At 52.0% G+C, this 13,363-nt stretch overlaps 1 long non-coding RNA gene across 1 annotated transcript; it reads left to right on the top strand.

The window, feature by feature from the left end:
• Positions 1-7,358: 7,358 nt before the first annotated feature.
• Positions 7,359-12,225, top strand: LOC140698012 (uncharacterized). The gene is made up of 2 exons (XR_012075365.1): positions 7,359-7,464; positions 10,768-12,225. It is a non-coding gene; the product is annotated as an uncharacterized lncRNA (long non-coding RNA).
• The last annotated feature ends 1,138 nt before the right edge of the window (positions 12,226-13,363 follow it).

Genomic DNA, 13,363 nt, shown 5'->3' with positions numbered 1-13,363 from the left:
ATTTGGTCTTCATCCCCACTTCTGGCAGAGCTCCTAAAACCCTTGGAATTTCCTGAGTGATGAGAGTGTAAAGGTGTCTTTTACATGAGTGAAGTGACTTTTGGAAAGCCCTTAGGGAACCCAAGGTTGGGGTTCCCACTCACTGGCTTTCTGGGGCTGGGGGTGCCATTCATTGCCAGTGGCCAATGATTCTCACATCTGTATAATGAAGTGTCTCCATAAGAAGCCCCAAAGGCGGGCGTTTGACCAGCTTCTAGGTTGGTGAACGTGCGTCCTTCTGGGCGAGTGCACGCCTGAAGAGGCTGTGGGAGCTCCACCCCTCCCCCCACACCTTGCTCTGCGTCTGTCCCAGTTGGCTTATCCTGAGTCATCTCCTGTTCTGATAAATCGGTAATCTGGTGAGTAAATGGGTTTGCTGAGGTCTGTGTGCCACTCTGGCAAATTAATCAAACCGAAGGAAGGGAAGTGGGAGCCTCTGATTTGTAACCAGTTGTCAGAAGTTCAGGTAACAGTCTGGACTGGTGTCTGAAGTGGGGTTTTGAGGGCAGTTTTGTAGGATTGAACCCTCAACCTGTGGAATCTGACACTATCTCCTGGTTGATAGTGTCAGAGAATTAATTGATTATTGGTTTGGAGGAAACCGCCCCCCAACCCCTTCCCCACCTTCCCACTCCTCCCTTGCCACATTGGAATTGGGTGCAGAACCCAAAAGAGAAAGTAAATTATGGTAAATTCATACAGATGGAAGAAATTTTTACATATCGAGATATGGGGAAGTCACTCTGGCTTATACATGATTTAACTTGAACTTTATTCTATCCAAAACAGCCTGTCGAAAGGCCTGTCAAACATGCACTGTACATCTGCTTTAACTACTAAGAATGCATTTTAGAACTAAAATGGAGTAACTATGGTTGAGGCATCCAAAATGGAGCTGGGTGGTCATTGTGGATGTGGTTTCAGACATGTTTCTGTGTCACTGAGAACTGGAATTTTTTGAAATGTATCAGACTCAAGGACACCACCAGCGGTTCTCAAAACAGTATCTGCCAGCGGCTGCCAACTGCAAGCTTATGGCCTCAAGGTCTCCCCCTTGTAACTGTGCAACCATTTTGGACCCCAGCCGATCTTTGCCTAACAAGCACCCTTACTTCTTGCCAGCTCTAATCCTAATTCTTGACAGTTTATGTAACTTTGCAGGTTTTGCCTTTATAAGCCTCTCCCATTTTGTAGTCAGTGGGAACACAATTTAAGTGCTTCTTGGATCTGTGTCTCCTAGGCTATAGTCCTTAGTTGGGCTCAAATAAAACTGTTTTCCTTTCCTATTTTAGATAGTTTATTGATTACTTCCACCAATAATACAACGGAATACTATGTAGCCACTTAACAAAGAACAGTTTTCAAAAAATAATGAAGTGGAGAAATGGTTAGAGTCAGTGGAAAGAAACAGGAGTGTGTAAAATCTGATTATGATTGTTTTAAGTTATATATACAGGAACAATCAGTCAAATCTAAATTGGAAGACAGTTTGGAAAACTAGATTGGAAACATGAAAAATGTGAAGATTATTAAAAAGAAAAAAAAGCTGAGGATTCCTTCCAGATTGAAGATGACTCAAGATGGGGCAGCAGAGTGCAAAGTGTGGTTTTCAATAAAAAATGAAAGGGAAAGGTACCTAGGGCATTACTGGGAGAAATTAGCATGTGGGCTGTGGAGTAGGTGATGGCATGGTTTCTCCCTTGTGTCTTGGGTGGGTGGACATTTACTGAAGGATATAGAGGTTCGGGGGCAAATTCCCACACTATATACTATCAATGGAAATAATTAACAACCTTAATAGAAATAGAAAAAAGTTTCACTGGAGCCAAACTGAGGACTATATAGTCCAGGAGGCAGCCTCTCAGATAACTCTGAGAAACTGCTCCATTGAAGCATGGTTTTCAGCAGTTCTATATCCTGTCAAAACAAAGAACACCAAACAAGTCAGGGATATAGTCCTTCAAGGTTTTAAAAACTAGACCAGCATATACACAGCAAGTTAGTGTGGCCTTGGCACCTGGGAAGAGAGTCATCATTGAAGGAGGCCTAGCATTGGTGTCCCAGGAAGGGAGGCAACCTTTATTTTTAACATGACATTCTTTACTTTTGATCAGTGCACTCTTTTCTTTAACAATTAGAGTAAATAATACGATAATACAATGTATGTTTTAGTTAGCATAAATGTAAAGTTAAATCATGGACTCGACAGAATGACTTTTTCATACCTGAAGATATGAAACTTTCTTCCATTAATACTTACAGATATATGTGCAAAGAGAAAGATGGGGAAAGTACATAGGCTGCACACCTACGAGGACATACAGAAAACTACGTGCAGTGCCAATATAGATCGAGTCTTCCCACCGCAGGGCTCAGCTGATGACCAATTCCCACGCTTCTTCCTATGGAGGCGCTCTTGGATTTCATTTCCCAGGAGGCCATTCGCGCCGTGCTGGCCCGTTCCAGGCCCGCGGGCGCGGGGCCCGCTGGGAGATGAAGTCCTAGCCTCCGGCACCAGGCGGAAGTGCCCTTGGTGAACGCGCACTGGGAGGTAGGAGGCGCGGTCCCTCCTTGGTGAGTCCGCTGTCCCAGCTGGGTGGCAGGTGTGAGTGAGAGGAAGGGGTTGCTCGCGTGTGCACGCGGTGGGGCTGGAGGGGGCGTACACCTGGGCCCGACAGCCTGTAGGGGAGCGGGGAGAGGAGGGGGCGGTGCGCGTCCTGGGGGTTGGGGACGGGGAACGACCTGCAGGAGCCGGTGAGACCTCAGGTGTGTGTCCGAGTGCGACCCTGCACGTGTACGTGTCAACGGAGGGGGTGTCCTGCATGTGAGACTTAATCTGTGTGTAGGTGTGTCCATGTGCTTAACTGTGTCACTGCGTGTGTGTGAGGAGAGGGGTGTCCTGCAGGTGTGACACCACCTGTGTGTGCCTATGCCTTATACCTTTAGCCATCACTCCCCATTCACCTCTTCCCCAGCCTCCAACACCCATTAATCCACTTTTTGTTTCTGTTCTGGACTTTTCCTAAAAATGCGGTCATACAATGGATGTTTTTCTGTGTCTGGCTTTTTTCACTGAGAATAATGTGTTCCAAGTCCATCCGTGTTGTGCTGTGCGTCGGTACTTCATTCGTTTTTGTAGCTGAATAATACCCCATTGTATAGATACACGAGTTTGTTTACCTAAACATTGCCACTGTGAACATTCACATCACGTTTTTGTGTGGGTGTACGTTTTCAGTTTGTGGGACTGAGGCAGTTGTTCTGTCCCAAGGGAGCTCATGTGTGTGGCTGTGGCCACACCCACTCCGTGCTACCTGTGCTTACCCAGCAGTACTTCACTGGCCAGAATCCCAGCCCTGGGCCCCAACGTCCAAGCCAGGAGCTTGGAGCCCCACTGCTGTGTAAGAAGTAGACTCTAGGAACAGGAATCCCTATCTGCAAGCGTCGCCCAAGGCCAGGGGAGGCAGAGGGCGCGGTGGTGTTCATAGGGCTGAACATTTTCAGAAACCGGACCTCCTTCAAAATATACCCTGCACCTGCTGCCTTCACTTCACCGCCCTGCCCTCGTCAACCTAGCCCAGGCCACCACCTCCTCACAGGTCTCTGCCTTCTCTTGCCCCCTCCATCGCTCTCCACATGACACTGGAGGGGTCTTTAAACTGTGTACGGTGAGGCCACCCCTCCCCTTGAGCCTCTGTCACCGGCCAAGTCATAAGAGCAGGGTCAGCAGACCCTCCCTGTAAAGAGCTGCCTTGCAGTCCAAGAGGCAAAACCGAGGATGCATGGAGGTTCTTACTTAGCAAGAGAGAAAACACGGATCCACATTTTTTTTTTCCTGAGAAAATCCAGAACTTGGTTGATGGACACTGAAATCAGAATTTCAGTTAACGTTGCTCTTCTCTTGACCCTTTCCCCTCAAACCACTTAAAAATAGAAAAATGATTCTTAGTTCACTGGCTGTCCAGAAATGGGCAGTGTGGCAGAATTTGCTGGTCCCTGATTTGAAACAAATTCACACTCCGATCCATGCCTTCCAGGCCCTGCATGACCTGATTTCTTCTTTTCCCAGGCCTCACCTGCGACTCCCCTTGCCCACCGTGCTCTTCCTCCACCCCACCAGTCATTCAGGAAGGTATAAGTTTAGCGATTTGGGGGACTTCCCTGGCCACCCACGGCCACATTATGCTTTTTAGCACTTACCACATCTGAGCACTTTATCCTGGTTCCCATTCATCACAGACTGTAAGTTTCATGATGTGGTGCCTGGTCCATGGAGTATTTGTTAATGAATGAACAAACAGCCTTCCACAAGGTGTGCTGTTATCCCATTTTACAGGTAGAAAACTGAGGCCTAAGAGGACTTGCACAACCCAAGGTCGCCCAGCAGAGAGTGGTTGGCTCCCAGATCTAACAGGCTTTACTCACCACCCATGCTTGCTGTTCCCAGCTTAGGAAGGACACTAGGAGGAAGGGCACTGGGTGGGTCAGGGCCCCAGGGATCTGCTCACTGTGGGGAGGGGCAGAGGGCCCAGTCAGCCCTTCCCTCCTGGGAGTCTCTGTCGGGACCTGAATTCAGGACACCTGGGACTATAATTTTCAGCACCCTTCAGAGTACTCGCCCACTTTGTTCCCAACAGTCCCCATAACGGGGGATCCTGACGGGTGTCTGGTGCCATCATCCACACACCTGACAGCATGGAGCTGAGACCTCAGCCTGTTACACAGCATATCATTCCCTGTGTGTGAAGCTGGAGAACAGACACAACTCGTGGGCTGTCACGAGTCCCAGCAGTCACCACCCGGAGGCTGGGGAGGGCCTCTCCTGGCAGGGGAGCCAGAAGGGCTCTGTCCGCGGTGCTGAAACGTCCTAGGGCTGAACTTCCCACTGGTAGCTATGAGCCGCATGCAGATATTGAAATGTGAAGTAATTAAATAAACTTAAATAAAATCATAAATTCAACTTCCCAGTCACACCACCTGCATTCCTCCCACTCAGCCGCCACCTGGGCTGATGGCTGCCAAATTGGACAGCACAGCTCCAGAATATTCCATCTTCACAGAAAGTTCTAGAGCTTGATCTGGATGGTGGTTACACAGGTGTGTGCACTGGTCAAAACTCACTGAGCTGAGAACTCATACTTCTATTTAAAAAATGATCTTTTTAAGGCGCAGACTCAAGGCTGCCTGGACAGCTTCAAATCCCCACCTGCCCATCGTTTGCTTCACAACCTCTGACTTAACCCCTCTACGCCCTTGTTTTCCCCCATCCATATAACAGAGGGTGGTGATGGCCCCTCCTTGTCCCTGCATTAGGGAACTCGGCCAGCGTGGCCCAGCGAGTCCTTGAGAAGCTCACAGGCTGGGGGTGACATGGAGCCACAGCTCAGGGACTCTGTGTAGGCTCGGGGACAGTGGTAGAGGGAGGAGTCTGAGGCCAGCCTCAAGCATCAAGTCACAGGGCCACTTTCTGTGGAGCCCTGAGCCCCGTGACCTGCCCCCTGCCCAGCATGGGGGCCAGGTGGGGATGTAGAGTGTGAAGGCAGTGTGGCCTTGGGCGGCAAGAGCCCTGAGAGCTGTTCCATGTTGTGTCTCATTTCACAGACTTCACGGCATAATGCTGTCCATCCTCTCGGAAGGCTGTCCCTGTTGGACCCAAGAGGAAACAGACACAGAGGGAAATGGAGCCGCAGGTCCAGGGTTTCCTGCTCCAAACATGTATTCCCACCCTGGGTCACCCTGGTGGGGTGCCATATCCCCAGACTAATTCCAGGGGGGACACGAATCACCCCATCTGTCCATGTGGACTCAGGTGAGCATCTTCCCTCTTGAGGCCTTATTTTCCATCCTGTGAAATGGGTCAGGTCACGTTGCCTCCCTCACAGGGGCCGAGTGAGGATCAAGCAAGCTGATGAAAGTGCCCACAGCATGCCTGGCATGTAGTAAACGTTGGGGCTGTGGTTCGGTGAGCCCTGGAGGGTGAGCAGGAGGGAGCAGGCCCAGGGCAGGCAGCGCAGGAGCAGATGCCCTATAGGGGCTGGACTGGAAGGGCTAGGGTCCCTGGGAGAGGCTGTCGGCTGGGGGCTCTGGGTGAGGGGACTTTGGAACTAGGGTCTCTGGTCCCTGGGGGCAGATCTGGCCTCCCTCAAGTCCCCTCTTCTGACCTCCCCCAGCTCTTCCTTCTCAGGGGCGGTTCAAGGATGATAAACCTGAGGTCCAGGAATCCACACTTCCCGCAGTTGCCTTCCTCGTGAAGTTTCCAAATGCCAGCATTCTCCCATTTCCATTCGTGCTTCTGTGACACTTCTGCACCTCCGAGCTGAACTGGAGCTGCAGCCCCCAAGGAGCCCAAGTCCTGGGGCAGGGCTCCTGCCTCTTCTCCCTCGTTTTGTCACCCCAGGGTGGGGCTTAGAGACTCAGTCACTGATCTAAGGCCCTTAAGAGGAGACTCTGAACCTGGGGAGATCTGGGACACAGACTCTGTAGCCACACTGTTTATCAGCCCACATCCAGGTTCATAAACTGATCTAAACCAAATCACCCCCCAACAGCCCCACCTCCAAATACCTTCCCACTGGGGGTTAGGGCTTTTAATATAAGACTTTGGGAGAGACCCAGATATCTAAGTGGGACAAGGGCATCTAGTATCAAGGTGATAATAGCACCAGTTTTTGGCTTGGGCCGCTCAGAGCATGAACCCTCCACCCCCACCCCCTGACAAGAGGGCAAGTCCCAAAAAAGCCTTTCCTGGGTTTCTCTTCTGGCCTCTTGTCAATTTCTATTGATTACAGAATCCAAGAATCCGGGTGGATAACAACACCCTCACCTCCACACACACCTCTCACACCTCTTACCTCCTCACACATCCCCTCCCCACGCACCATGCACAGTCCCACCTCCGTAACACCCTCCAGGGGACCATCCGGTCACCCCCATCACTGCCCCACAAAGTGCCCTCCATCCCTGCGCATTCACCCGCTCTTGACTACAACTCCAGTCCTGTCCGGGCTCCTGGAGGGCGACGCGGCGCCTTCTGGAAATTGTATTCAGGTGGGCGGGCTCAAGCGATGCCTTCTAAGAGCTGTGGACGTGAAGGGCCCCAGCGCATTCTGGGAGCTGCGGTCCTGTCACGCTTACGTCTGCGGTGGGTCACGCAGCACTGACGTCATAGGTGGATTGCGCGATGCACTCTGGGAGCTGTGGTTCCAGCACGCTGACGTCAGTGACGTCATAGGCGGGGTCACGAGGCGCATTCTGGGAGCTGTGGACGTGAAGGCACCCCAGCGCATTATGGGACCTGTGGTCCCGGCGCGTTGCGTCATCGGTGGTCCTACGGTGCATTCTGGGAGCTGTGAACCTAGCTGGCGCGCGGGCTCCTCACTCCACCGCCTCCGCGACGGCTCCCAGGACCGTCAGCCCGCCTCGCAGGTGAGGTGGGTCCGGATGGGGTCCTGCCAGGGTCGGGGCCGGAGAGGGGCAGCCTGAGGCCCCGAAGTCACTACCGCCTGCAGTGGGCTGAGGAGATATGGGGTACCTACGCTTGCGGGAGGGCAGTGAGGGGCTGACCACGAGCCGCGCGTGGACGGACGGCCGGACAGACGGACGGACAGAGTGTGGAACTCACTGGTCAACTGCGGGACCCGCTGACTGAGCAGAAGGATGTGGGGCTGCCTGGCCAGTTGCGTGTGTCTAGTCGTGTATTTGCATCTGACTCGTCTTGGTGGGGGTTTCTGACTGACAGGCTGAGAGTGTGTGACCGGCCGGTAGGACGATGTCTGACCGGCCCTATCAAGTGTGGGGCCGACAGAGATGTTTGAGGTTTTTGTCGGAGGTTCTAGTGATGTGCGTGAGAGGGTGTGTCTGTGACTGACTGTGTGTGATTCAAGGTGTGACTGAGAGTCTGTGTGTGTCTGACAGGCCGAGACCGTGACCGGTGATTATGAGTAACTGTTGGAACGGTGCTGTATGGTGGTGACGCTCCGAAGGCCTTTGTTTACTTGACTGGCTGTGGGTGACACTGAGACAGTTCTGATGCCGGGTGTATTTGGCGATATGACTGACAGACCGTGCCTGAGACAGGATGTGTGCCTATAACTGACTGAGATTTTGGGTGATTTGCAGAGAGTTTACCAAGTGTGTGACAGGGAGTTTGTGCTTTGCCATGTCTGTAGCTAAAATGATGTAACCAGCAGTCACCCAGCTGGGTTTATGTCCCCCAACACCTTCTGTGGGCTGAAGTCTGGCAGGGGGCCGTGGCGTCATCAGATTGGCATCTCCTGCCTGTTTGCGGTGTGACAAGCCTGTTACCAGGTTGGGTGCTAGTAAGAAGTGTTGCCGAAATTTGGCCTCTGTACCCCAATTACCAAATGAAGACTTGAAGACAGTTTTGGGTGAAGCAGAAAAGACAGCTTTATTTCTTTTGCCAGGCAAAGGCAGTCACAGTAGGCTGGTGCCTTTGAAACTGTGAGCCCATTTTAGGGAGGGGTAATAGGAGATTTTGTAGCATGGTGCTTCTGTTCAGGATCCCGGGTACAGGCTGCACTGTCTTCCTCTTGTGCAGCTGCGTGGGTGATGGGGCCTCCTGTTTGAGGTTTTCAGACTATGTCCTCCTCCTCCATCGGTACCAGGTCTGGTGTTTGTCCTCTGTCCCGGGGGGTTAATGAGCCATATCTCTTGACATTCCTGTGCCTGGAACAAAGGGTGCTCAGGGAGGGGGTCTGTGGGCTTGTGTTCTAAGGAAAAGAAAAATTTGTGCAGTTTCAAATCAGACTCAAGCGTACTTCAGCGTGACAGAAGCCATTTGAAGTGTGGTTACAGGAGCAAGCTTACCTAAGTTGGTTAAGTAGGCGTGAACAGGGAACCTCGACTTGAAGTGAGGTCAGCACATTGGGGGTGGGTTGAGCATTGTCCCTGTCCATGTGTCTCAGAGACTTTCATCAGAGATTTTCCAGAACAGCAGTTCCAAGAGTACAAAAGAAGGATTGGAAACTGTCGCTGCATTTATTGTCAGTCCTGCCACCCCTGCACCCCCTCCTCTGAACAATTCCCTGCATCAAACTCCACCTCTCCTGGTCCCTTTCTCCATTTGCTCAGCACCTGTTTACTGTGCACTTGCTATAGGCACTGTGGCTCCAACACGTCCAGTCTCTCTGGGGAAACTGTATGGTTAGAGCACAGAGCTCGGGGAAAAGAGACCCAGGGCACTCAGAAGGATACTGAGCCTGCCCCCAGGTGCTGGGGCAGCTCTTGGAGAGGGTGACAGCTAACGTGGGGCCTGGAGGACTAGGAGAAGGTAGACAGGTGCAGAGAGGGATTTAGAGCAAGAGAATAGCAGGGATAGAAGGAACTGCAGAATTGGGCTAACAGCAAGCACGGCTGTTACAGTGGGGTCAGGGCTGGAACACAGCTTTGCTAGAGATCACCAGCTGCCAGTGAAAGGTTTCAGGATTGGGGTCTTGTTTAGCTATGTGCACTTCTCCATCTGCCCAAGGCCGTGGCTCAAGTGCCAACATTCCTTATCTGTCATTTTGAGTGTCACGTCTTAGCAGGTATAAAGTGGTATCTCGTAGTGGTGTTTGATTTTGGCCTTCTCTAGTAGATGACAATGTCGAGCTTCTTTTCATGTGCTTATTGGCACATTTATATATCTTTGGAGAAATGTCTAGTCAAACCCTGTGCCCATTCTTTTAATTGGATCATTTGTGTTTTTATTATGGAGTTTTTCTAGATTCAGGTTCCTTATTAGATATACGATTTGCAAATATTTTCTCCCTTTCTGTAGATTTCCTTTTCACCTTCTTGATGGTGTCCTTCAGATCACAAATGTTTTTAATTTTGATGAAGTCCAGTTATCTGTTTTATTTTTGTCACTTATCTAAGATGGTTTTTTTTAAGTGTATGTGGAACATTCAACATATTTTTAAGTGTATGTATATACACTGGGTCACAAACCACATCTCAGCAAATATCAAATGATTGAAATTGACCAAAGCCCATTTCTGAGCACAACAGACTTAAATCAGTGGTAAAAAGACAATTGGAAAACTCCAAATTGTTTGGAAAGGAGGCAGCAGAGTTCTAAATAGCCCATGGTACAAGAAGAAGCCACGATAGAAATTGGAAAATATTTTTAACTAAATGATAATGAATATGCAAAACCAAACTTGTGTGTGTACAGCTAAAGCTGTGTTTAGAGGGAAATTTAGAGTCTGAAATACATGTCTTAGAAATTAAGAAAGGCTAAACATCAGCTATCTACGAATCCATCTCAGAAGCTGCAAAACAATTATCAGAGAAAGTAAGGGAAGAAGCATGGGGCTGCCTGGGGAGGGGGCATGTGAGACCGGAGACAGCCCAGGCTCTGTGCAGGGAGTGTGCCTGAAGCAGACTGGCCACGGGGTCCGTCTGCCTGGGTCTGTAGCTCAGCCACCGCCCTTCCTTTCACTGTCCAGGAAACTGGCAAATCTTTTCCTCCTGTCTGACTCATACCCATAAAATGGAAGGAAAGTTCTCACCTCCTGAGTTTGCTGTGAATTTTAAATGAGTTACTATATGTGAGCATTTAGGAGGGTGCTCAGCACCACGCGGGTGCTGTCCTGATGGTTTTGCTCATCCGTGTCTCTGTGAGAGTGAATCACATCTCAGAGGTCCCAAGCCCGCATCTGCCCTGCTCAGCAGGCATGAGGCAGGGCCCCAGGTTCACATGACAACCAAGTTCTAATCTTCCGGCAGACCCAGTTGGAGGCCCTGGCCGTCCTGTATCTCATCAGAGGTCTGCCGCCCAGTGGCCACCCCCAAGAGCCCCTTGAGCCCAGTGCCCGGGGACCAGGATGGCTTTCTACGAGTGAAGGTGGAGTTCCAGGCCCAGGACTCTGGCTGTGGCCACACTGCCCACCCTGAGGCTGCATGTCTGCGCTTCCCACATTTCCGCTGTGAGGAGGCATCCAACCCCCTTGAGGCCCTGGTCCAGCTGCAGGAGCTGTGCCGCCAGTGGCTGTGGCCTGAGGTGCACGCCAAGGAGCAGATGGTGGAGCTGCTGGTGCTGGAGCAGTTCCTGGGCGTGCTGCCACCTGAGATCAGGCCTGGGTGGGGGCCCAGCACCCCAAGAGTGGCGAGGAGGCTGCTATGCTGGTAGAGGATCTGACTCAGGCCCTGGACCAGAGAGGCGAGCGGTGACACTGGGGGCAAAGCCGGATTGGCATGTGGGCATGCAGGCTTGGATTTGGGGTCACTCGCGTACTGGTCTCATGTTAGTGTCTGCCCCAGACCCTCACGCACTGTGGTAAGCAGGTCTGTTTTGATCGCTAATGACCAAAACCCCAGCTTGAACTGGCCGTCGCCAGGCAGGGAGGTTTCATGTCCAGGGGCTCAGGTGACAGCATCAGGACTCTCTTGTCCTCCTTTGTTTCTCAGTTGGGTTTTCCTGTGTTAGTTGCATTATTTTTTAAAATTGTGTCTTCTATTGATGTATAGTTGATTTACAGTGCTAGTTTCAGGTGTACAGGAGAAAACTATAATTTGAAGACACGTGTTAGCTTCCTTCTTAAGTAGCTTCTGTCCCCAAGGGAGACTAAGTTGGCCTCCCAGTCTCAGACTTGTGTCTTATCAGTGTAGAAACCCCACGGGGACAACGGCAGAAGATCCCTGAGCTGAAGCTCACTGAGCTGGTCAAGGTCTTGTGCTTGGCTGAACAGAGTCCCAGGGACTGCTGTGAGCAAGGGCACTTCCCCAAAGAGAACCAGGCTGGATTTGCAGGGTGGGGAGCGGGGGCAGAAACGCCGTGTGTCCCCATGTGCCCCCTCGGAGCCCTCCCTATGCTGACTTCCAGGGTTTGGGTGAAACAGACCTGCTCCAGGCCAGGGTGGGTCCCATCGCTTAGAGACATCCACTCAGGTGTCGCAGCCCAGGGAGGTCCTGAGGGACGCCAGCAGGATCCAGCCCTGGGACAGTCCAGAGCAGGAGGCAAAAGCTTCTCCCAGAGGGGCCCAGCCCTGCCTGATGTTAGCATTTGCTGGGGTGGGTGTGCCAGGAACCAGGGAGGAGCGTGCTGGGGCAGGGAGAGCATGGAGTTTGGACTCAGAAGAATCACAGAGGCTGGGTAGGTCCACCCACCACCCTGCCTCCTCCTGGCTGTGTGACTCTCTTGTGCCTCAGTTTCTCTGTCAATAAAATGGGGATTGTAGCCCATAATTCGCACCTCAGTGTTGTGGAGAGGTGTAGAAAGGCAGTCTCTGCGGCACGGGGAGCAGTACCCCGACAAGTGAGACGCTGGTAACTGGAGCTGTTGTGAAACCTTGTTCAGCTCCTGAGAAGCAGACTTTTTGAAAGTGGCGGGTCAGACGCCCTCCCTGGACCCCATCAGCCATTCCCAGGCAGACGTCACAGCCCCAGGCGGGGATGAGGGCACGGCTCCATCACTTGTAGGGTCAAGAGTCTTCAGAGGAAATGCAGATGGCACTGAGACAACAGGAAAGAACCGTAGTTTGGGCAGAGGCCTCGTGGATGCTATGGACTGGTGCATTCTGGGAAAAGCAGGTGGGCCAGTGCTTCTGGAATAGAGGGAGAAGGGTGGTGGGGACCCAGCATGTGGCTAGGGAGGCTGGGGGAGTCGGTGGGACACCCCTGGGCTTAGAGGAGGAGGAGAGTCTAGAGTGGAAATCCCAACCTGGTGACTAGCTAACTGTGTGATCTTGTGCGAGTTACTCACCCTCTCTGAGTTAATCACGTGGTCTTGTACCAGTTACTCAAGACCTCCCCTCAGATGGGCCTCAGTTTCCCCTCCTGAAACACCTTCACCAAATTACCTCTTTCTGAGAGCAGAATAAAGCTGAAATGAGGTGGTGGAAGTTAGCCACTGCACTTGGAGCCTAGCACAGAACAAGAGCCTGGGGAGGTGAGCAGCATCATGTCCCTCTCTTACAGATGGGGAAAATGAGTCCCGAATGAGGGCAGGATTACCCAAGGCCTGGGAGCTGGCCAGTGGCAGAGCTGGAGCCCCTCTGCGGACTTACCCAGCAGTTACCCTGGCCACCCTTCCCCTCCTGAAATCTGTTCAGTAAATGATGCCCAACTATGCGTCCCAGTGCCCTGGGCCGGCTCCTACCTGGTGCACAGCCCCTCTCCTGCTCCCCTAGCCCCGCCCCGCCTTCGTGGCACTTTATTAGGCATGGGCCTCTGCTTCCCGGGGCGCGCAGGCAGGCCAGGGGGTGCATCACCACCCACAGCAGTTGTCTGCCTGGGGTTCACGGTAGAGTTGGCTGCATCTGGACTGATTCCCTCATTGGGCCCGTAGTTACGGAGCATCTGCAGACCCACCGCGGCCCCGCAG

Source organism: Vicugna pacos, chromosome 9 (assembly GCF_048564905.1).
Source record: "Vicugna pacos chromosome 9, VicPac4, whole genome shotgun sequence".
In the NCBI taxonomy this organism is placed as follows: domain Eukaryota; kingdom Metazoa; phylum Chordata; class Mammalia; order Artiodactyla; family Camelidae; genus Vicugna; species Vicugna pacos.
Note: the sequence above shows the minus strand (reverse complement) of the source record. Positions and strands in the feature narration are given on the sequence as shown.